General features: G+C 46.6%; 1 long non-coding RNA gene across 1 annotated transcript; it reads left to right on the top strand.

The window, feature by feature from the left end:
* The first annotated feature begins 1,538 nt into the window (after nucleotides 1-1,538).
* On the top strand, nucleotides 1,539-23,035 carry LOC147112957 (uncharacterized). The gene is made up of 4 exons (XR_015079455.1): nucleotides 1,539-1,740; nucleotides 3,975-4,236; nucleotides 8,368-8,440; nucleotides 20,790-23,035. It is a non-coding gene; the product is annotated as an uncharacterized LOC147112957 (long non-coding RNA).
* The last annotated feature ends 326 nt before the right edge of the window (nucleotides 23,036-23,361 follow it).

The following is a 23,361-nucleotide window of genomic DNA, read 5'->3' as shown; positions in this document are numbered from 1 at the left end:
TACCTGGCTGTTAACAGGTACTTGATACTTGTTAACAGGCTCTTTTTCAATTTTGCTGCTTCTGCCTCGGGTTCCAGTTCCTCTAATTCTGCCCTCTTGAGCATCCCTGATTATAATCGCTCAACCATTGGTGGCCGTGCCTTCTGTTGCCTAGGCCCTAAGCTCTGGCTCCCTGCCTAAACCGCTCCACCTCGCTACCTCTCTTTCCTCCTTTAAGATGCTCCTTAAAACCTACCTCTGACCAAGCTTTTGGTCACCTGCCCTAATTTCTCCTTATTTGGCTCGGTGTCAAATTTATTGTCTTTTAATACTCCTGTGAAGGGTGGAGGTGGTGGCAGTGGTGAAGTTATCCACTTTGGTAGGAAAGCAAAAAAGCAGAATATTTTTTGAATGGTGAGAGACTGGGAAATGTTTGCATTCAGAGGGACCTGGGTGCCCTTGTACATGAATCACAGAAAGTTAACATGGAGGTACAGCAAGCAATTAAGAAAGTAAATGGTATGTTAGCTTTTGTTACGAAGGCATTAGAGTATAAGTGTAAAGAAGTCTTACTACAATTATACAGGGCATTGGTGAGGCCACACCTGGAGCATTGTGTACAGTTCTGGTCTCCTTACCTAAGGAAAGACATACTTGCCTTAGAGGGAGTGCAGCAAAGGTTCACTAGACTGGTTCCTGGGATGAGGGGATTGCCTATGGGGAGAGATTGAGTAGACCATGGCTATATTCCTTAGAGTTTAGAAGAATGAGAGGTGATCTAATTTAAATATATAAAATTCTTAAGGGGCTTGACAGGGTTAATGCTGGGAAAATGTTTCCCCTAGCTAGGGAATCTAGAGCACAGGGTCACAGCCTCAGAATAAGGGACTGAGATGAGGAGAAATTTCTTCAAACGGTTGTGAATCTTTGGAATTCTCTACCCCAGAGAGCTGTGGATGCTCAGTCATTGAGTATATTCAAGACAGAGGTCGATAAATTTTTGGGAACTAAAGGATATGGGGATAGTGCGGGAAGGTGGAGTTGAGGTAATAGATTAGTCATGATCTTGTTGAATGGCGGAGCAGGCTTGAAGGGCCAAATGGCCTACTCCAGGTCCTATTTCTTATGTTCTTATGATCTCAGACTTGAAAGCTCCAATTGTCCCAGCATCCACTGCCCTTTGGGGGAGATTTCTACTACCGTTTGTGTAAAAAAGTGCCTCCTTGATTTCACTCCTGAATGGCTGCCTCTAACTTTATTATATCTCCTTAAGGTTCTTGATTGCCACACCAGAGGAAATATTTATCTGTATGTACCCTATTGAATCCTTTTAACATTTTAAAAACCTCGATCAGATCATCCCTCAATCTTGCATACTCAAGGGAAGTATTTACACAATGCTGCCATGGAATGGGATTCACTAATGCAACGCTGCCACGGAGTGGGATTCACATTTACTGTGACAGGAGGGAAGGGCAGATGCAAGGCCTTGACGTCACACCTCGCACGTGCCCGTGCGGCTCCTTCGCACCCACGCGCCGGTGACGTCGACGCACCCGACCGCGCATGCGCAGCGAGACCGGGTCGCTCCGGTCTCCGAGCGTTCGCCGCGTGACAGTTGGTGCCGGAAAATCCAACAATAATTATAATAATAATAAAGCAGTAGCGGCCGGTTTAATTACAAACTTGGGCAGCATGGCAAGTTTAGAGACTTGGACGTTGGAAGTTCCAGTTTCGCAGCAACTCTGAGGTTAAAATTTGGTAAGTTCGGCTCGGGGCGGCGGGGGGGGGAATCTGTGTGTCCCGATCACCTTTTCGTTTTAAAATGTTATCCACCGGTCAACGTGCGTTGTTAACATTTAGAAAGACCGGAGCGGAGAGGGCTGTGTTGGGAAGTCTGCAGGTGGTTTTATGGCCATTTCTCTTCAGTTGGTTGGTTTGCGCGGCGCTGCCGGCTGGCTGTGTACGGTCACTATGGCAACGGTGCGTCGTGCATGCCGGGTAGCGCGTGTGGTGGGATAAACAATGGTGGCGGTTGTCGTAGAAACAAACCGGAAATGACATACGCCGTTCCGCACGTCACGCCGTAATAGGGGCCAGGTTTCTCCATGGCTCAGCCAGCAAAGCCCACTTTCAGACTCAGTGCAACAACAACTTGTATTTATATTGCGCCTTTAACGTAATAAAACGTCCCAAGGTGTTTCACAGGAGTGTTATCAGACAAAAAAAATCAAAAGCACTGGAAACATTTTACTGGCGCTGTTTCGTTTAGAAATAAACATTGTAAACTGTTCCATAAATAGTTTCTGATTAATTAATGCAAAAACAGTACGAACATTGATTAAAAAGTGAAGATAAAAACTTTGCGGGCACCTAGCTCCATTTCTCTGGCAAAGTAAAACTGTTGTAGCATTTTATGTTAAATGCTTGCAGGACAGTCAACAAGTAGGTACTATTTAGCGGATTAGTGCCTTAATTGGAGCACTTCCAGGCTCCTTGTGGGATAGATGTGATGGGCCAGCTATCATGTCTTTCTCAGTAATGACAACAGAAAATGCTGGAAAAACTCAGCAGGCCAGGCAACATCCGTGGAGAGAAATTAGAGTTGACGTTTTGGGTCTAACCCTTTTTCAAAACTGGAAAGGAAATAAAATAGATCGAAGGCAGGGCTGCGATAGAACAAAAGAAGTAAAGAGGTATTCAAAACCAGACGAGATGGTAATAGGACAGTGGAGACAAAAGACGGCTCAGATTAGGTGTGAAGTGTACTGGCAGGATGAGAGACAGCTGCCATGTGGGAGAGAGAGAAAAAAAGGAAAGGGGGGGGGAAGGGAAGACCCAAAATAAAGGGGTGGAAAAAAAATATAAGTAAAAATGTAATAGGGGCCGAGGTTATGATCTGAAATTGTTGAACTCGATATTGAGTCCGGAAGGCTGCAAAGTGCCTAATCAGAAGATGAGGTGCTGTTCCTCGAGTTTACATTGAGCTTCTGTGGAACAATGCAAGAGGCCAAGGACAGTGAGGTCCGAGTGGGAATGGAGCGGTGAATTAAAATGACAGGCGACCGGAAGCTCGGGGTCATCCTTACGGACTGAATGGAGGCGTTCCGCAAAGCGGTCACCCAATCTGCGTTTGGTCTCCCCAATGTAGAGGGGATTGGGTGACCGCTTTGCTTAGTTTAGTCTACTCAGACCAAACAGTTTCCTAACCTTTCCCTTTGTTTTTCCATTGACTACTGAATCTTTGTTCATCATATGTCCCATCAGACGACTCATGTTTCCTCTTGTGATGCATGCCCTCCGCTCAGTACCTCCTTTGTCCACCTAATTACCCTAATGTAAAACAAAGACAACCAGTATGCATTCTGTGTGAAGTGTAACAACTAGGAGTAGTCGAAGTCCTGACTGTTGTCTCAATGTTTCGTTAAATATGTTGAAATTTCCATTGCTTCACTTCTTCGGTTGTTTACCTGGAAACTGCTGTTAGCTGATTTGTTACCTTGTGCTCCGCGAGCTCTGTGCAGCCAGAGATTTCAGTTATGTTAAGGAATATAGATTTAGCTAAAACAAAAGCTAAATACTGAGGATGCTAATGTTACTAATCCCAATTTGATCATGATCACTAGCGCTGAAAGCAAAATAGAATTGGTAGGAACAATACTGTCAATATCAAAAATTATGAATTAGTCCTGCGGAGTTTATGCATTTCACTCAGTATTTCATTGCTTTTACCCAATAATAAGGTAGGGTTGTCGGGATAATTACAAATCTTAGCGTAATTGCAATTTTTTCCCTGATCATTCGTGTTGCTGCATATTTAAAGGTTTAGTTTGCTTTAAGCATTTTATTGCTTGCAAAATTATCAGGGAAATTGTATTCTAGGGTTATTAATAATTGAAGATGTGAAACGTTCAGTGTTTTTTCACTGAGGAATAGATTCTTAAGTTCGACGGTGCTCTTTTGCTTTTCTGATGGTGTATATGTAAATTGTGTAGACCACATGGAGAATTTCCGGGGCTACTCATCTGTCATGGGAAAGATGCAGTCTTCTCGGACTAAAAGGACTGTAAAAGCTGCAACCTTGATTGGGGGTTCGACATCTCAACAGAAGACCAGTGCTGAGATCATTAGTGAGGCCCGTTCTTCATTGAGAATTTTAAAGACTCAAAGACCGTTTACTCCTAAAGATGATCAAAGGAAACTTTTTGGGTCTGCTTCTTCCCGTACACCTGAGAATAGACCTCCCTCCACATTCAGGTAGAAACAGCATACAGTTGGGTTTATATACTTTACAATGCTTGTTTGTTGTGTTAAATGTTCAGTATATTATAATTCTAGATTCTGTCAACTTTTTTTAAAGGTGAATAAAATATTTATCAGTATTATAGCCTCAATTTTATTTTAACCTTTTTATTTTTGGAATTTTTGAATTAACAATAGCTACAGCATGTGAGGAGAAAAAAACCAAAGTAAAATAAAAAAAGGTAACCATTGCCCTATATCCAACAAAATACCAATATTGTAATAACGAACAAACTTATGCACAAGCTCTTAACAGATAAACACCTGAGGCAAAATTAAGCCAATCAACAGTAATGCTAAAAAAAATGAATTAAGAAAAGCAATATTGTACTGAGGTCCTTGACGAGGACTGAGCTGCAGAAAACTTAGGTTGCTGTTGGTAGGGTTGGTTGACAGAGGATGGTTAGAAGTGGAGTGGGGTTGGATCAAGGCACCTCTTTGCTCACCCTATACAGCGAGATGGGAGGGGAAGACAAATACAGAACCATGCGGATTCCCAGCATCATCAAGTAAAGAGCCAGAGAACACACAAGGACTCTGACTGTTGCATCCCACTGCTTCCTGTATGCAATAATTTTAAAATGAAGACTATAAATTAATAAATTTGACTTCAAATGACTGGAAGGGAATACATAATTCTGTCTAATTGAAACCCCTTCCATAATCGCTCTTTACAGACTGAGCAAAATGGCATGGCTACCGAAAGCAACCATGCATGGCACAGGCAATCCATTAAATATCTCATTCCTGAGTCCAATAGGATTTCCACAGGAAAGCTCAAGACTCAATACAGTGGGTGCAAGGGAGCTACCCGTGTGGATATTGATATTTAACTGCATCCAATACAACTGGACTAATGGCCAAGTCCAGAAGATATGCAAGTGGCAGCTGAATCCTCTGCAGCCTCTCCAATACTGATCCATAATCTCAGGTACCAATAATGCAACTGTGTTAACATACTAGGTACAATAAAGAATTTTCAGTTGATTCTTTCAGAGGTAGTTGCTGTTTGATCCATTAGTTTCGTGTTTGTGGAGCAACTATGAAAGATGCAAATCAGACCACTCACAGAAGTCCTCTAACACCAAGGGAAAAACTTTCAGATTGACCCATAGAGGGGAACAGGCAGGCAGACCTTGCGGAATATGTACAAGATGATTTTTTAGAGCAGTACGTTGAGGAGCCAACTAGGGAACAGGCTATCCTAGATTGGGTATTGTGTAATGAGAAGGGGTTAATTAATAATCTTGTGCGGGGTCCTTTAGGGAAGAGTGACCATAACATGATAGAATTCTTCATTAAAACGGAAAGTGAAGAGGTCCAATCCGAAACTAGGGTCCTAAATCTAAACAAAGGAAGCTATGATGGTATGAGGAGTGAGTTGGCTATGATAGATTGGGGAGCTTCATTAAAAGGCATGACAGTGGATAGGCAATGGCTAACATTTGAGGAACAAATGCATGAATTGCAACAGTTATACATTCCTTCCTGGTGCAAAAACACAAAAGGAAAAGCAGCCCAACCATGGCTAACAAAAGAAATTAAGGATAGTATTAGATCCAAAGAGGAGTCATATAAAGTTGCCAGAAAAAGTAGCAAGCCTGAGGATTGGGAGCAGTTTAGAGTTCAGCAAAAAAGGAACAAGAGATTGATTAAGACGGGAAAAATAGCATATGAGAGTAAACTTGCAAGGAACATAAAAGCGGATTGTAAAAGCTTCTACAAGTATTTGAAAAGAAAAAGATTAGTGAAGACAAATGTGGGTCCCTTACAGTCAGAAACGGGAGAATTTACAATGGGGAACAAGGAAATGGCAGAGCAATTAAACAAATACTTTGGTTCTGTCTTCACGGAAGAGGACACAAATAACTTCCCAGAAATGCTAGGGAACCAAGGGTCTAGTGAGAAGGAGGAATTAAAGGAAATTAGTATTAGTAAAAAAAATAGTGCTGAAGAAATTAATGGGACTGAAAGCTGATAAATCCCCAGGGCCTGATAATCAGCATCCCAGAGTACTAAAGGAGGTAGCCATGGAAATAGTGGATGCATTGGTGGTCATCTTCCAAAATTCTATAGATTATGGAACAGTTCCTGCAGATTGGAGGGTGGCAAATGTAACCCTATTTAAAGAAGGAGGGAGAGAGAAAACAGGGAACTACAGACCGGTTAGCCTAACATCAATAATAGGGAAAATGCTAGAGTCTATTATAAAGGATGAGTTAACAGGACACTTAGAAAATATCAATGGGATTAGACAAAGTCAACATGGATTTATGAAAGGGAAATCATGTTTGACAAACCTACTGGAGTTTTTTGAGGATGTAACTAGTAGAATAGATAAGGGAGAACCAGTGGATGTGGTGTATTTGGATTTTTAGAAGGCCTTTGATAAAGTCCCACATAAGAGGTTACTGTGCAAAATTAAAGCACATGGGATTGGGGGTAATATACTGGCATGGATTGAAAATTGGTTAACAGACAGGAAACAGAGAGTAGGAATAAATGGGTCTTTTTCGGGGTGGCAGGCGGTGACTAGTGGGGTACCGCAGGGATCAGTGCTTGGGCCCCAGCTATTCACAATATATATCAATGATTTGGATGAGGGAACCAAATGTAATATTTTCAAGTTTGCTGACGACACGAAACTAGGTGGGATTGTGTGAGTTGTGAGGAGGATACAAAGAGACTTCAAGGTGATTTAGACAAATTGAGTGAGTGGGCAAATACATGGCAGTGCAGTATAATGTGGATAAATATGAAGTTATCCACTTTGGTAGGAAAAACAGAAAGGTAGAGTATTATTTAAATGGTGATAGACTGGGAAATGTTGATGTACAGAGGGACCTGGGTGTCCTTGTACACCTGTTACTGAAAGCAAACGTGCAGGTGCAGCAAGCAGTTAGGAAGGCAAATAGTATTACAAGAGAATTTGAGTACAGGAGCAAGGATGTCTTGCCACAGTTGTACAGGGCCTTGGTGAGCCCACACCTGGAGTACTGTGTGCAGTTTTGGTCTCCTTACCTAAGAAAGGATATACTTGCCGTAGAGGGAGTGCAGCGAAGGTTCACCAGACTGATTCCTGGGATGGCAGGACTGTCGTATGAGGAGAGATTGGGTCGACTAGGCCTGTATTCACTAGAGTTTAGAAGAATGAGAGGGGATCTCATTGAAACATATAAAATTCTGACAGGGCTAGGCAGACTGGATGCAGGGAGGATGTTTCCCCTGGCTGGGGGGGTCTAGAACGAGGGGTCACAGTCTCAGGATACGGGGTAGGACATTTAGGACTGAGATGAGGAGAAATTCCTTCACTCAAAGGGTGGTGAACCTGTGGAATTCTCTACCACAGCAGGCTGTGGAGGCCAAGTCACTGAATGTATTTAAGAAGGCGATAGATAGATTTCTAGACACAAAAGGCATCAAAGGGTATGGGGAGAGAGCGGGAATATGGTATTGAGATAGAGGATCAGCCATGATCATTGAATGGCGGAGCAGGCTCGAAGGGCCGAATGGAGTTCGACTTGTTCTTTTTATCTCTGGAAAATCTGCTCACAGGCCTGCTTACTGGCTACTTGGAGGCATGCAAAAGTGCTCAGGATGACTTTTTTCACCTCCAATCTTCAAGTTGGGGGCAGAATTGTTGTGGTTACTATCTGTAGCTATAGTGCCCATTTCATGAAGAATTAGGATTTATTCTGCTCGGCATTTCTAAATACCAACCAGAAGAAATCTTTATGAATGCATTTGCAATATCACCACACTTAGTGGGGAGTAATACCAGGCTTTTGTTTGGTAGAACATGAGGTCAGATGTGGAAAAACAGCGACCAGTGCATGGTACAGGACATTGGTGTTCCAATCAGCTATGCTGTGTGTTGCCCTTGCATTTCACAAAAGGTTGGCTGTATTGCTTGTCTTGACTTCTCAGAAGAGCGTGAATTAATATTCGAACCTGTAGTATTTAAATTTTTAACTCCAAGCATTCTGTTTTTGTGCTTTATATTGCCTTTAAACCTAATATAATAAAGAAGCTCATCATAAAGACAGGAAGTTTTGTAGAAATAAGTCCCATGCTTTGTTTCTACAGCCTCCATGCTCGGAGTTTTGAAGGAAGTGACTCAAGACCCTTATCGGGAGCACGCCTCACTCCACTTGATCATGTGAGTATAGCAGAAGACATACTGAACATGTGAATTTTCTTCCAATTATTTTAAAATAGGAGTAGAGTAAAAGTCTCATCGGGAGCAGTGATATGGGGCTTTGCCCAATAAATGACTGGGCAAATGCACTGTGTGGTACAAAACTATATAAACCCATTTTCGATCCATAGTTTGTACCAAGTTAACTTGGGGCAGTGCAGTTGGCCTCAATGACCCTTGGTTAGGTATGGGAAAATAAGCCAGCATGCCTACTGCTAATTACTTTGCAGTGGCCCCTGCTGGAAAGTTTATAATGTAGTTGTTGGATAAGGTCAAAGTTTGTGATGTTGTCCATGGTAGAATATGCTTTTGACACTCATGGGTCAATATTAAGTTCCCCACAGCGGGTGGGAGATTGGGGGGGTGGGTTAAAAATCGCCCATTGCCGTTTTTACAGCAGAAGGTTGTGTGTGAGGGTCCTGCTCTCAAGAGGTGGGTCATCATATTATAATATTTAAATCAGGCTCCCACAGTGCAGCAGGGAGCCTGTTTTAAATTTAACACTGGCCGGCCGAGTCTCCCAGGGCTCGGGAAACCCAGTAGCAAAATGGAGATGGGAGCAGCTGAATCACACAGGTTAGTGCTTTTTATAGCACTGCTTGTGTGCCAGGAGAAGCAGAAGTGCTTCCCCCAGCACCCCCCCGGTCTCTCCTTGCTGCCGCAATCGGCTGCCCCCCTCAAACACACAATCCCAAGCCTTCTGTTCCGCGATCTGCCGACCCACACCGCCCTCACCCTGGGCTGAGGAAGCTTCCCCAAGGAACCCCTGCAGCGATGTCATAGGGCTGCAATGACTAGCCTCGAACAACCACAACCATCTTCCTGTGTGTTAGGTATGAGTCCAGCCACTGGAGGACTTTCCCTTTGATCCCATGGATCCTCAGTTTTGTTAGGACTCCTTGGTCGAACGCTGTCTTGTTGTTGAGGGAAGCTAATATTCCCTTTCCTCTGACATTCAGTTCTTGCCTGGATCAAGGCTGCAATGAGGTGTGGAACCAAGTGATTTTTGGCAGAACCCAAACTGAATGATGGTGTGCAGGTTATTGGTGAGTAGGTGTTATTTGATGGCACTATTTATGGCTCCTTCCATCACTTTACTGAGGATTGGGAGGAGGTTGATATAGTAATAATTGGTTGGGTTAGATTTCTCCTGTTTTTTGTGAATAGGACATACATGGGCAATTTTGTCAGGTGTCATAGCTCTACTGGGTTTAGTCTCCTTTTATCACAGACACCCGAGTTCAAAATCAGCAAGAACAATGGACTGAAAATCTTCGGTCTCTGCCAGCTGTTTGAGATCTAGGTCAAATGATTTTAAGAAGTCGCAACTCAGTTTTTATCAGGTTCATGTCCATAGTTGAAAACTGCCCATAAATTGCCACTAAAAGTAACAAGCTCACTGTGACTGGCCATGCAGGAGGGTTGGTGTGGGAAACAGAAAATGTCTCACTGAGCCACAGTGGTCACTGTTCTGAGAGTTGGTGGATGGAGCATTATTGGAGCAAACACAAAGGTGCTCTATTATGCATCCAGTGCAATACTCAACCTAGAGGTACTTGATGAAGATACTGGGGCCTCGATTTTAACTCACGAATCTAAATGGATGTGGGAGATTGATGCAATTTTAACTCAATTGGCCAATTGATTTCCAACGTGTGGGAAGCCTTTGCAAATGGGTTTCTCATGACTGAAAGTCCCCCTCCGATGATGTCATCATTGCTGCTGCATTTAAGGTCCACAGCAAGCCTTGCTTCTTCTGCAGACTGCCAAGCTTTCTCCATTTGATGGCACAGTAACCTGCAGGAACAATGGCCAGCGGGAGACCAAGAGCAGCTCCTAAGTTTGACGAGGCAGCACTACAGGCATTGGTGGATGGGGCTAAGGCCCACAGGGAGGTCCTGTTCCCTTCATCAGGGAGGAAGAGGCCTCCCAGTCAGACCAAGGCTGTGTGGATACAGGTGGCTGGGGAGGTCAACTCCTTGGGGGTCACACGGCGCACCCGGATTGTAAGGGGTCGTTTTAACGAGCTTATGATGTGCTCGATCGGTTTTGATTTCGCACTGCTTGTGAGCGGTTCCGAAGCGCTCCCCCCTCACCGGTTCTAGACACTGGGCTTATTGCCAGACAACCTTGATGTGTTGGCCCAACTTGTGACTCGGAAGACAAATGGATCAGGTGAGACAAGGTGAGTTTTAAATCAGAAATATCTTTATTTTCAAGGAGAATAAACACAGAGAATGCAAGAATCAATTTAGACAAAAATCATTAGCACGTCTCCCAATGGGAACTAAAATTTAACACACAAGGAATAACTTTGACTATCTTAAATCATACAACAATTCTTAATCAGCGGTATACTAAAACGGGGGTGGGAAAAGCACACGGACACATCGAGGGATAAATCACACTCCTGAATTACAAACCCTAAATGTTACAAACCCTCCCGTTGCTAAAATATAGCTCAACTATGTCAGTTAGGTAGAGTTGGGCCTTTATGCTCACCAGAGTTTTAAAACCGTCCTTAATCTTGGTACTCCTGTGACGTCCGGGATCTCCGATCTTCCTCATGGGACCGGCTCCTGAACCCGCTCTCCTGCACAATCTTGAAAGTCCTCCGAACTCCTCGAACCGTCTCCTCTCCACTCGGCCTTCGAACTCCTGATGGTCTCTGGACTTGGACTTCACTGCTTCTGGTGAATCTTGTGGATCTGTCTGAGTCTGGCTGAATCTCTCCTGCTGTTGATTTTCCCTCAACAGTTATACTGTTTTCTAGCCCTTATCTCGGCGCCAAATCAGGGGTTTTCTTTTGTCAAGGTAATGGGCAGGCTGCTTTGACAAAAGCAAGTACTTTATTTTAATGTCTTGTAAATGAAACTGATGGGATCTGTCCTGTGTCCCTCTGAGTTTGGTACAGATAATGGTTTTTTTTCTGTGCTCAGCGATTTCAGAGATGGGTTTGTGTTTTGCTAGCAATTAGCGCACCTCCAGGTGCAAATACTTTTGTTTACGAGTTCGTTACTGCTGTAACCATATTATCATATCAATAGCAGTAAGTTCTGGAATCTTCTAATCGGTGATGACTCAGGCTGCTGTAAGATACTGCTGGTGTGTCCTTTTGAACTGAGCCATGAGAACTGCCAACTCCATCTTGTGTTCTCACAATGTGGCCATTTCAGGGGTTTTACCAATCTAGACTGTATTTTCTGGATTTTGCGAATCCTACAGTCCCCCCTGTGATACAATGAACATCTCAAATCGTCTTTGTATCATGTGTCTTTGGGTGAGCACAAATCCGCTCCCTCCCCAACTGACCTTCCCCGTAGTTTACCTTACTATGGAGTGTACCTCGCCCACGCACTTTCCTCATTCCGACAATGAAGTTGAGTAAACATCTCCTATCGGAGAAAACATTCAAACAATGTACAGACTCGCCTAGAGTCGTAACATAATCTTATTTCAATAATACAAAACCATCCAATGTACAAAACAATCCAATGGAATACCTTATACATTCATTCTAAAATAACAATAACTAAACCTTATTCTCCAAAACTATATATATCTATGTACATCTGCCGCCCGTCTCCGGACGGCCAGCTTATAATCTGCGGGGACTGTCGCAGGCCTCCCCCTGCGGCGTTCCCACATCAGTCTCAGCTGCTAGTCCCAGGCAGCCCGTGGCTGCTGGCTGTGGACTGTTTAAACTTCCCGCAGCTTTCTTACAGGGGTTTCCTTTTGTGAAAACCGGCGACCAGACCTTCTTCGGTTGCGGTTTTCTATCTGACCGTCTGACGGTCACCACATATGAGGTTTCCTCATGGGTCGGACCCTTGGCTGGAGTTTTGGCCCTGGCTGCAGTTCGTGGCTTCCCCACGACTGCCGGCTGTGGGCTTCCTCCCGCAGGCTCAGCCTCCCTAGGCTCTGGGTCAGCGGCAGGCACCTCTTTGCTACCTGGGACTCCAGGTTGAGAGTTCCCGCCCCCAGACGCCACCTCTCTAATGCTACACTGAGGGGCAAGACCTAAAACCTCCGGCTCCTCCCCTTCGCCGCAGTCGGGGGCGGGACCTTCGTCCTCCGACTCGGCTTCATTATGACCAGGGACAGGACCTAGGACCTCCGGCTCCTCCCCTTCTGGGTGATCGGGGACAGGACCTGGGACCCCCGGCTCCTCCCCTTCTGGGTCCCAGAACAATGGGGGAGTCTCCCGTTTAAATGAGACCACTCCTCCCCTCACGCAGGCTGCACGTCCAGCCTGTGTGACCTGTGGCTGCAGCTCCCCTGCAGCGTTTAACTCTTTACTGGCCTTTTCAGCCCCTGCTGTCTGTTTCCCTGCCTCCGGCTTAAACAGCTTGCACTGTTTAATATACCTGGCAGCTAGCCAGTAATCTAGTTTTATCTCCTCTTCCCTACCCACTCCTGTACTGGGGGCAGGTATCCCCTCACCACCCGCTGCTGGTGGCTGAAAATCTTCATGAACCATTTTAAAAACCTTTAGCTGACCCTCTAAACTGCCAGCCCTCGCTGTTAACCTAGCGTTCTCCTCCCTTAAAGCCTGCTCAACTAACTTAGCCTCCGCAACCTGGCACCGCAGGTATTCCTCCATTTTACTGGAGGTCTTTTCCTGTGCATGTCTTTCTGGGGGACACAGGTCGACAGGCTGCGCTGGCTCTAGTCATTGTGGGGGGGCAGAGGTGGGGGAGGGAACTACAGCAGCTGTACTTCCCTGGCCAGTCAGAAGAGACCGCAAGGCCTCTAAAAATGACTCGATCCCAGCGGGAGCAATTTCTGTCTCTGCCTTTTGGACTGGGGCTGTGGGAACCTTTTCCCTTGTGTCCTTCCAGGGATTCTTACAGTCCCTGCGCCAATGCCCCTCCTTCCCGCAACCGTAGCACGTTTGCCTGCTTTGGTTGGGACGGCTCCCTTCCTGGCGCCACTCTTTACGGGGCTGGTCACCAGGCCTGACCTCACAAACCTCCCCTTTTTGCTGGGGTGTCTCACTATCCCTCCCATTTCTAAAGGTGACAGTGAGTTGGCAGATTACCGTCGCCTCCGTGGTCAGAGGGTTTCGGGGGTCGAACCAGGCCATTGCCTGCATTCGAACGCGTGGCAGGGAGTTGTTCATAAGGCACCTTAGCCAGTGAACTAACTGTCCCCGTTCAGGCGCGCTCGCGCCGGCATTCCCGGGCACGCATCCTGATAGACTGGCCACAGCCTGTCCGCGAACGCCTGCGGGAATTCCCCGGGGAGCTGGACTGTTTTCTCTACCCGGGAGAACGGACTCCCCTCGTTCATCCCCATGGCCTCCAGGATCTCTTCCTTGAGCTTGCCATAATTCTCCTGACCCCTCTTACACTCATCGGGTAGCGTCTGGAGGAGATCGCTACCCAGGGAGGACAGCATCATTTTGGCCTTTTCTGCCTCATCGCAGTCATTCACACAGGCCGCCTGCTCTATCTCCCTAAAGTGCAGAGAAGGGTCCCCCTTCATGGTGAGCTTGGGGATGTAGCTCACCATGGAACGCAATTGTTGCGTACCGTGTGGCACCAGGAATTGGTTCTGGATGTCCCCAGGTTCCCCGTCGTCACCGGGTGGTCCGTACCTCCGTTGTGTCATGGGGTACACCGGTCCCGGTCCCTGATTCTCTCTCGGGCTACCCTGGTCTACCTTGGGTTCTTCATCCTCCACCCCCTCCTGATCCCAGACCTCTGGAAAACTAGGGGCTAGGGGTGGTGGCTGTGAAAACTCTGGTTCCCTAACCCGTTTTGTTCTGGGGGCTGCCTGCGGGACTTCCCTGCTTGGGTTACCGTTGAACTCAGCCTGGCCGACCTTGGGGCTAATGAGGCATATCATCCCCTTTGCCCTGGCCAATGCCAGATTCAGGCTTTCTATTTCCTGCCTCCAGGGGCCGTGGTCTGCCTCCTCAAACCCTTGAGCGCAGGCCAGCTTATAGGCTGCTTTTACTTCGCCTACTTTTTCCTCCTGTGCCTTCAGTTCCCCTGTAAGGCGGCTAATCTCCTCTCTTTCTCCCTGGATTCTCTTGCCTGATACTCTACGTGTTCTACCCTGAACCTAGCGCTCCCCTCCAGCTCAGCTATCTTGTCCTCCAACCTTTCTACCTTCCCCCGATGGTACCGGACCATCGCTGCCCTCTCTTGGCTTATGGCCTCCAGAGCCACTAACACTTTCCCTTCCGCTGCAACCTTTTCCTGCAGCTCTTGGGACAAATGCTTAATCTTGGTTTCTTTACTGGCCACCGCGTGGTCCAGTACCAGAACCTACTTTTTATACCACATAAGCACGGTGGCATAGTGGTTAGCACTGTTGCCTCACAGCGCCAGGGACCTGGGTTCGAATCCGGCCTCGGGCGACTGTCTGTGTGGAGTTTGCACATTCTCCCCGTGTTTGCGTGGGTTTCCTCCGGGTGCTCCGGTTTCCTCCCACAGTCCAAAGATGTGCGGGTTAGGTTGATTGGCTATGATAAATTGACCCTTAGTGTTAGGGGGATTAAATACGTGGGGTTACGGGGATAGGGTGGGATATGTGTTGGTGTAGGGGTTACGGGGATCGGGTGGGATATGTGTCGGTGCAGGCTCGATGGGCCGAAATGGCCTCCATCTGCACTGTGGGGGTTCTGTGATTCTGTGAAGCCACACCGCTTTCTCAATGCCCTTGCGGTGCTCTTTACTAGCCGTCCACTGGGCGGCTGCCTTTAGGGGACACTCGGCTCCTAACAGGTCATACACCCATTTTTTCGCTACATTTACTTTACCACACACGTAGGAGGCTAACCTATCTTCCATAACATCTGTCTCACCAGAGTCTTTGTCCACCACACAAGGTTTCTGTAGCCAGTGTCCTGCCGTGGTCGCCATTCTGTAAGGGGTCGTTTTAACGAGCTTATGGTGTGCTAGATCGGTTTTGATTTCGCACTGCTCATGAGCGGTTCCGAAGCGCTCCCCCCTCACCGGTTCTAGACTGGGCTTATTGCCAGACAACCTTGATGTGTTGGCCCAACCTGTGACTCGGAAGACAAATGGATCAGGTGAGACAAGGTGAGTTTTAAATCAGAAATATCTTTATTTTCAAGGAGAATAAACACAGAGAATGCAAGAATCAATTTAGACAAAAATCATTAGCACGTCTCCCAATGGGAACTAAAATTTAACACACAAGGAATAACTTTGACTATCTTAAATCATACAACAATTCTTAATCAGCGGTATACTAAAACGGGGGTGGGAAAAGCACACGGACACATCGAGGGATAAATCACACTCCTGAATTACAAACCCTAAATGTTACAAACCCTCCCGTTGCTAAAATATAGCTCAACTATGTCAGTTAGGTAGAGTTGGGCCTTTATGCTCACCAGAGTTTTAAAACCGTCCTTAATCTTGGTACTCCTGTGACGTCCGGGATCTCCGATCTTCCTCATGGGACCGGCTCCTGAACCCGCTCTCCTGCACAATCTTGAAAGTCCTCCGAACTCCTCGAACTGTCTCCTCTCCACTCGGCCTTCGAACTCCTGATGGTCTTGGATCTGGACTGAACTTCTGAATCTGCTCTCCTGCACAATCTTGAAAGTCCTCCGAACTTCTCGAACCGTCTCCTCTCCACTCGGCCTTCGAACTCCTGATGGTCTCTGGACTTGGACTTCACTGCTTCTGGTGAATCTTGTGGATCTGTCTGAGTCTGGCTGAATCTCTCCTGCTGTTGATTTTCCCTCAACAGTTATACTGTTTTCTAGCCCTTATCTCGGCGCCAAATCAGGGGTTTTCTTTTGTCAAGGTAATGGGCAGGCTGCTTTGACAAAAGCAAGTACTTTATTTTAATGTCTTGTAAATGAAACTGATGGGATCTGTCCTGTGTCCCTCTGAGTTTGGTACAGATAATGGGGTTTTTTCTGTGCTCAGCGATTTCAGAGATGGGTTTGTGTTTTGCTAGCAATTAGCGCACCTCCAGGTGCAAATACTTTTGTTTACAAGTTCGTTACTGCTGTAACCATATTATCATATCAATAGCAGTAAGTTCTGGAATCTTCTAATCGGTGATGACTCAGGCTGCTGTAAGATACTGCTGGTGTGTCCTTTTGAACTGAGCCATGAGAACTGCCAACTCCATCTTGTGTTCTCACAATGTGGCCATTTCAGGGGTTTTACCAATCTAGACTGTATTTTCTGGATTTTGCGAATCCTACAGGATGCAGTGCAGGAAAAGATTCCATGACCTTCAACGCACTGGAAAAGTAAGTATGAAGTTCCCATCACCCTCAATCTGATCCCTATTGCCTTTCCTCACCAGCACTCAGCTTTAGCAATCTCTTCCTCCACATCCCACTTGACACTCACATGCATGCACCCTTACCCATTCCCTCTCTCTCTATGCTCATATTCACATAACTATTCCACCATGCAGCCCTCACACTCCCTATCACTCTGATGCTTTGAACACAACTGATAACACACAGGGAGGGCCCTTGGTCTTGCAACCTCACTCCATCTTTGTCTCATTCTAAGTATCTATGCTATGCAATTTCTACACTCACTCCTTCATTCTCACTCAACCTCCACTTGTCTCCCTCATTGCAGGAAAAGAGAGCTCACAATAAAAGTGAAAGAGCCAGGACAGGAGGAGGCCCACCATCATTAGCCCAGCTCACCCCTTGGGAGGAAGCCGTCCTGGAAATTGTCAGGGTTGAAAAAGATGCGCACGTTGGGGACGGATAGACGGGTGCATCACAGCAAGCTGGTGACAGAATAGTTTTCCATCTCTCTCATTGACATTGCATGAGTTGCTGATAATGATTCTGAAGCTATAACAGATGGACTTATGATCATCGCAATATGCAATGTGCATGTAACCTTGACCTCACATCTCTAACTCTTTCCTTTACTCCCCCACAGCACCATCGAGAGCCCCCGTCCCCACTGTCCAGGAGGAAGAGCCTGAGCTTCCAGACTCCTCAGAGGAACCTGCAACCTCTGAGGGTGCAGCGTCAGCAGAAATAAGTGCACCCAGCACCAGCGCAGACACTCACACCTCGGTGGGACCTTCGGGACATAAAGTAGTGTTGTCACCTGGTGTATCACAGCTCACAAATGAGCATCAGCAGATTATGGAGACAGGGACAGCAGTGGAGAGTCCTCGTCGTAGGGCGCAGGACTCTGCCAGCTCGGCTCAGCTGCATGTCGACCCTCTGCCTCTGGATCCATCCATAAGATCAGAGGTATGGAACTCCATGCACAGATGCAGGAGTCTCTGGCAGGTTTTGTCTCTAGGGTCGCTGCGAGTGTGGAGCGAATGGAGGAGTCCATAGCGAACATGAGCAGAGCCTTTGTGGAGTCATTGGCGCATGAACGCATCAACATGGAAAGGATGGCTACCTACATGCAAATGATTGCTGCCTCCGTGATAAGGCTGGCTACGGTAGAGGAGAGGACGGCTATGGCCATGGAGGAGGTTAGTCGCCAGAGTATGGAAAATATGGTCATTGTTCAGAATAGAATGACATCTCTTGAGGATCGATGGGCATCTATTGAACATAGAAACCAGACCTTCATGGACGTCCTTCTGAGTAGGACTGCCATTGCAGATACGGGTCCCCATGGCCCCCCTGATGTGCAGCAAGGTGCTCTCCAGCCACTTGCAGGCGCGGAGGGGGAGCTGACCCATGAGAGGGAGGTTGGTGGCAGACCTCAAGGAAATGGGGGTTCCTCTCCAGGCGCTCACACTTCCATGCCACTGCAGAGCCCTCGGTCAGAGCCCCACCAGATTCCACACCCAAGTGAGATAGACGTCTCAACCCCTGCACAGCTGCAGGAGCAGCAGACTGTTGATGAGCCCTCACAGGCTCGCCACCCCAGAGGATGCCCGCCAAAGGTGTTGAGACAGGAGCAGCAGGAAAGTGAGCAAGGGGCCTCCACATCTGCTGAAGCCACAGGGGAACCACGACGTAGGAGCACGCGTAAGAGGAAAATAAAGCACAAGTAGTCACAAAGGTAGTCACTTGGGTGAAATTTTATGTATTGTTAAAAAAAGCCATGAGATGAATTATGTCAATAAAAAGTCTGATGGCTACTGCTGTATTTGTGACATGTGTCATTTCGCGAATGGGACTTTCACATTGAGGGCTTAGGATTGCTTGCAATTGTCAGTATGCTGGACAAATACCTAGGAATCTGCAGTGTCTTGGCCATTGTCGATGCTCCGGTAAGAAGCTGCGAGGCGAAAGTGCTTGATTGGCTAGGCTAAGCAAATCTGGCCAGGATGAGTGCGTTCCTTGCATCTCGGGCAGCAATGTTCTGGCGTAATGCTGCCGCTGGTTGTTGGTCCTCTGCATGATGGTCGTTTTCGCCCTCCTCCTCCTCCTCCTCCTCCTCATCCTCATCATCATCATCATAATCATCTGAGGAGGGTATGTGAGGAGCCACTTGGTCCTCAGGAATCTGCAAGCCACAACACTGTGCCATGTTGTGAAGTGCACAGCAAACCACGATTCTGGAGACCCTGGCTGCTGAGTACTGTAGGGCTCCACCTGATCTATCCAGGCATCTGAAGCGCATCTTCAGCAAACCGATGGTTTGCTCGATAATGGATCTGGTGGAAATGTGGCTGGAGTTGTAGCGCTCCTCAGCTTCGTTGGCTGGCCTCCTCAACGGCGTCATTAGCCAAGTCCTCAGGGGATAGCCCTTGTCTCCAAGTAGCCATCCGTGAAGTTGGTCTGGCGGCCTGAATAGCGGAGGCACACTAGACTGGCACAGTATGATGGAGTCATGGCAACTGCCAGGGTACATGGCAAAAACATGCAAAATCTCCTTCTTGTGGTCACACACCAGCTGAACGTTAAGGGAGTGGAAGCCCTTGCGGTTGACAAAAATACCTGGATTGCGATGGGGTGCCCTAGGGGCCACATGTGTGCAGTCAATGACTCCCTGCACCCTTGGAAAGCCTGACAGATGAGCTGATCCAACCGCTCGCGCCGTCACACTTGCACGATCCTTGGTGAAATGGAGGTGATTGTGCGCGAGGGCAAAGAGGGCATCAGTTACCTGCATGATGCAAGTGTGTGCGGCTGACTGGGAGATGCCGCTGATGTCTGCTGATGATCCCTGGAATGAGCCTGAGGCAAAAAAGTTGAGTGCGGTGGTGACTTTGATGGCCACTGGTAAGGAGTGTCCACCTGGTCCTCTGGGCAGCAGGTCTTGCTGTATCATTGTGCAGATGTCAGTCACTACCTGTCACGAAAGTCGGAGCCGCCTTTGGCACTGCTGCTCAGTCATGTTGAGGTAGCTGACCCTGTGTCTGTAGACCCTGTTTGGGGGGTATCTCCTGCGCCGACGGGCTTCTATGCGCTGGCCCCTTCTGGCCTGTGCTGCCTCAGGTGGGTGAGCAGCAGCCTGTCGCTCCTGCTGCTGCTGCTGCTGCTGTTGCCGGTGCTGCTGCTGTTCCTGGTTCTGCTGCTGCCGCGCCTGGTGCTTGAGCTCCTCTAATGCCAAGAAGGGAAGGAGATAAATGGCTCCCATGCTTCTGGCATATGCCTCCGCTGAGGAAGCGCTGAGTGAGGGTGGCGAGAGGGGTTTCCCAGGAGTTCACACTGGAGATGTGTATGAGGCTCCAACCTTCCACAGGTGTGCTTAAGCCTGGTAAAAGTTGCCCCAGGCCTGAAACAACAAAGTCCTGCCACCTGCAAATGATGACTGCTCAAATCTCCTCTTTAATGGTTGACCTGCAGCTGATAGTCAGCAAGCCAATATTGCTCACGCCAGGTTTCACAGGCGTGATCCCCACCAGGCGTGTTTTACGTGGGAAAAGGGCTAAAAATGCAAGGGCCTGTTAAAATGGTATTATAAAGGCCAATTATTGCTGATTAAGGGCCTTTAAGACCAGTCCCACCTGTTGGAGGCGGGACTGATTCGCGACCATCAGACATGCCTGGGTTAAAATGGCTCGGGAACCAGGCGGGGGGATCCCGCCCGCCCGCCAGTTTTAGCGATTTTAACCCCCCGCACGCCTCAAAGCCCGCCTCACGGCTCAGTTAAAATCGACCCCTGGGTGTCAAATCGTGGAAAAGATTTATATTATCTAGCGCCGAAATCCCTCACGTTGGTGAGCATATACAAATATATAAATGTATTATTTAAAAGGTTTGTATGAGCTAACTTTTAATATTTCTCTATTTATTCAGGTGATTGTTGTACACTGTGTATTCATATTTAGTCAAAACATATCAGGGATTTCAAAACTTTGAAAGAATTTCAGCTTATTAAATGATTACAATTTTGTTTCAAATTCTTGTTTTCTTCTGTAACAGAAACCAAAAATTCCTACCTCTCCTTCCAAAGACGAAGGACCTCCCATTCCAAAACCCCCATTGGACCCAATAGAGATTAAAAGAGTAAGCAATGCTCGTGCACGATTATTTAAAGTAGCTTCTCAGGGAAATCTTCTGCCTGACAAAGCAGTTCATCCAGAAGAAAGTAAGTGGCTCATCATTTCTTGTATGTGTGAGTGTGTGTGCGCTCACGTGTATAATTTTATATGTTCTATGCTGAAACATTTTACAGTAAGTTGAAGTTATTCATCTGCTTCTAGTTTAATTCTGCATAAGTTTTGGGACAGATATTATCTCCATTTTGTATATCTGAAGTAAAGTAGTTCTGTCACAGTACAAAAATGAAGATACTTCCAGTATTTATAACATAAAAATTGCCACAGTACTGATGACCCTGCTGACTAATGTTCACAACCTTTGGTATATTATTTGATCCTAAACTGAACTTCCGACCCCATATCTTTTCCATCACAAAGACCACCTCCATAACATCGTGTGCCTCTGCCCTGACCTTAGCCCATCTGCTGCTGAAACCCTAATTTCTACCTTTGCCAACTCCAGTCTCAACTATCCTAATGCTTTCCTGCTGGCCTCCCGTCTTGCATCCTTTGTAACTTTTGATAATACACAGTATATTAGCCAGTAACTAATGACACACGGAATTCAGACATGCAAATTTGAATATCCTGTAATCTTGAAATTTAGACTTGCAACTTCCTGGTTGAAGGGGAAATATATTCTACCAACTGGTTTGCAAGTTGAACACTCAACTGTCTTGTGTTATCAGGCCATCAGGATATATTCTCTTTTACTGTGTTAATGCATAGTGTGGTTTTAAGTTTTGCCAAGCTTCAGTTTAAAGGGAACTATAATTCATTTTAGTTGTTGACTCTGTCATTTGTTCTATTTAAATACTACACCAAACCACCACAGCATCAAATGCTATAGTTAGGAGAGACTAGAATTATTGGGACTAAGAGAAGGTTAAGAGGAGAATTCATTGAGGTTTTTTAAAATTATGAAGGGTTTTAATAGGATGAATAGGGAAAGACTATTTTCTCTGGTTGAAGAAGTCAATGAAGAGGTGTTATCAATTTAAAATATATTACTGATATCAAGGAACAAGGTTAGAAGACATTTGTTTACGAAGATAACTGTTGGAGCATGGCCTGCTTTGCCAAAAGAGCAGTTGAGGCAGAGGTAATTACATCTTTTAAGGGAAGAGTAGATAAATATTTGAAGCAGAGGAAAATGCAGAGCTATGGGAGACTGTTGGAGTAGTTTTAGATTACTGTAGCATAGAGCCAGTGCACACACACTGTGCTGACGGCGTCCTTTTGTGTAGTAAACTTGTATGGTTCTAATTAAGACAATGGTGCCTCAGAGTTTATACATTCATTAGTACTGTACATTGTTGAATATTCTCCACTCACCATTAAGACAAGAAATTTGGATGGGATGATCATAATGGACCCCTTTACTTTTAAAGAGGAAGTATATTGTACTAATTTCTTGATAATCCCTCAACGCTGTAAAGGGATGTATATGTACTATTGGTGTTTCACTTTATTACTTTGTTTAACTGCTATTTAGAGACTGGCTGGGAGAAGACATTTTGGGATTTTCTCTTAAAGTACACCATTAAATTTAGCTCCAGTGACTTCATTAGTAGATACTGCTTCTTTGTGCACACGGTTCCTATTCGTGACTTCACTGGAGTAGAACTTCATATTGATAAGAGAAAAAGTTCTATAGAAAATATATGCTCCCAGGCTGTCATTAACCAGCCGTATCAAGCACTGTAAGAAGAGACAACTGAGAGATGCCAGCAACCGTTTAGGTAAGTCCGTTTATAAAATTTAAAATTATGACACAATCCAAAAAATTATTTTATCTTTATGCAGCATTTCTAATGCACAGCTCAACATTCACCCTTCCTTGTACTAATGTTTATACAAACCTTGTTCTCAAGAATAGATTCAGAAACTTACAATTTCTTAAAATCTACTAGCAAATTTCCTGTGGCATTGCTTAGACATTAAAAAAAGGTTTAGTACATTAAGTAGCTGATACATGTGGCACTAGGGATGCTGAGAACTTTAGTACTGGGATTCTCTAGTGGTGGATCTCTCAATTGGGCTGAAGGAAAGCATGAGCAGAGCCCCGGTCTCTCAAACACATCTTCTGCTGCGAACTCTACCACGCAATCTTCCACCCAGCGATCTCCCCCCCGCCCCGCCACCTCTTCCCCGCCCCGCCCCGCCACGCCACCTCTCCCCCCGCCCCGCCACCTCTCCCCCCCGCCCCCCCCCAAGCCCCGCCACCTCTCCCCCAGCCACCTCTCCCCCCGGCCCCACCCCGCCACCTCTCGCCCCGCCCTCTCTCCCCCGCCCCGCCCCGCCACCTCTCCCCCCGCCCCGCCACCTCTCCCCCCGCCCCCCCGTGATCCGTCCCCCCGCCCCCCCGTGATCCGTCCCCCCCCCCCGTGATCCGTCCCCCCCCCCCCAGTGATCCGTCCCCCCCCCCAGTGATCCGTCCCCCCCCCCCGTGA

This window comes from Somniosus microcephalus, chromosome 9 (genome assembly GCF_052327205.1).
Source record: "Somniosus microcephalus isolate GS21.2 chromosome 9, FLI_Smic_1.0, whole genome shotgun sequence".
Classification (NCBI taxonomy): domain Eukaryota; kingdom Metazoa; phylum Chordata; class Chondrichthyes; order Squaliformes; family Somniosidae; genus Somniosus; species Somniosus microcephalus.
Note: the sequence above shows the minus strand (reverse complement) of the source record. Positions and strands in the feature narration are given on the sequence as shown.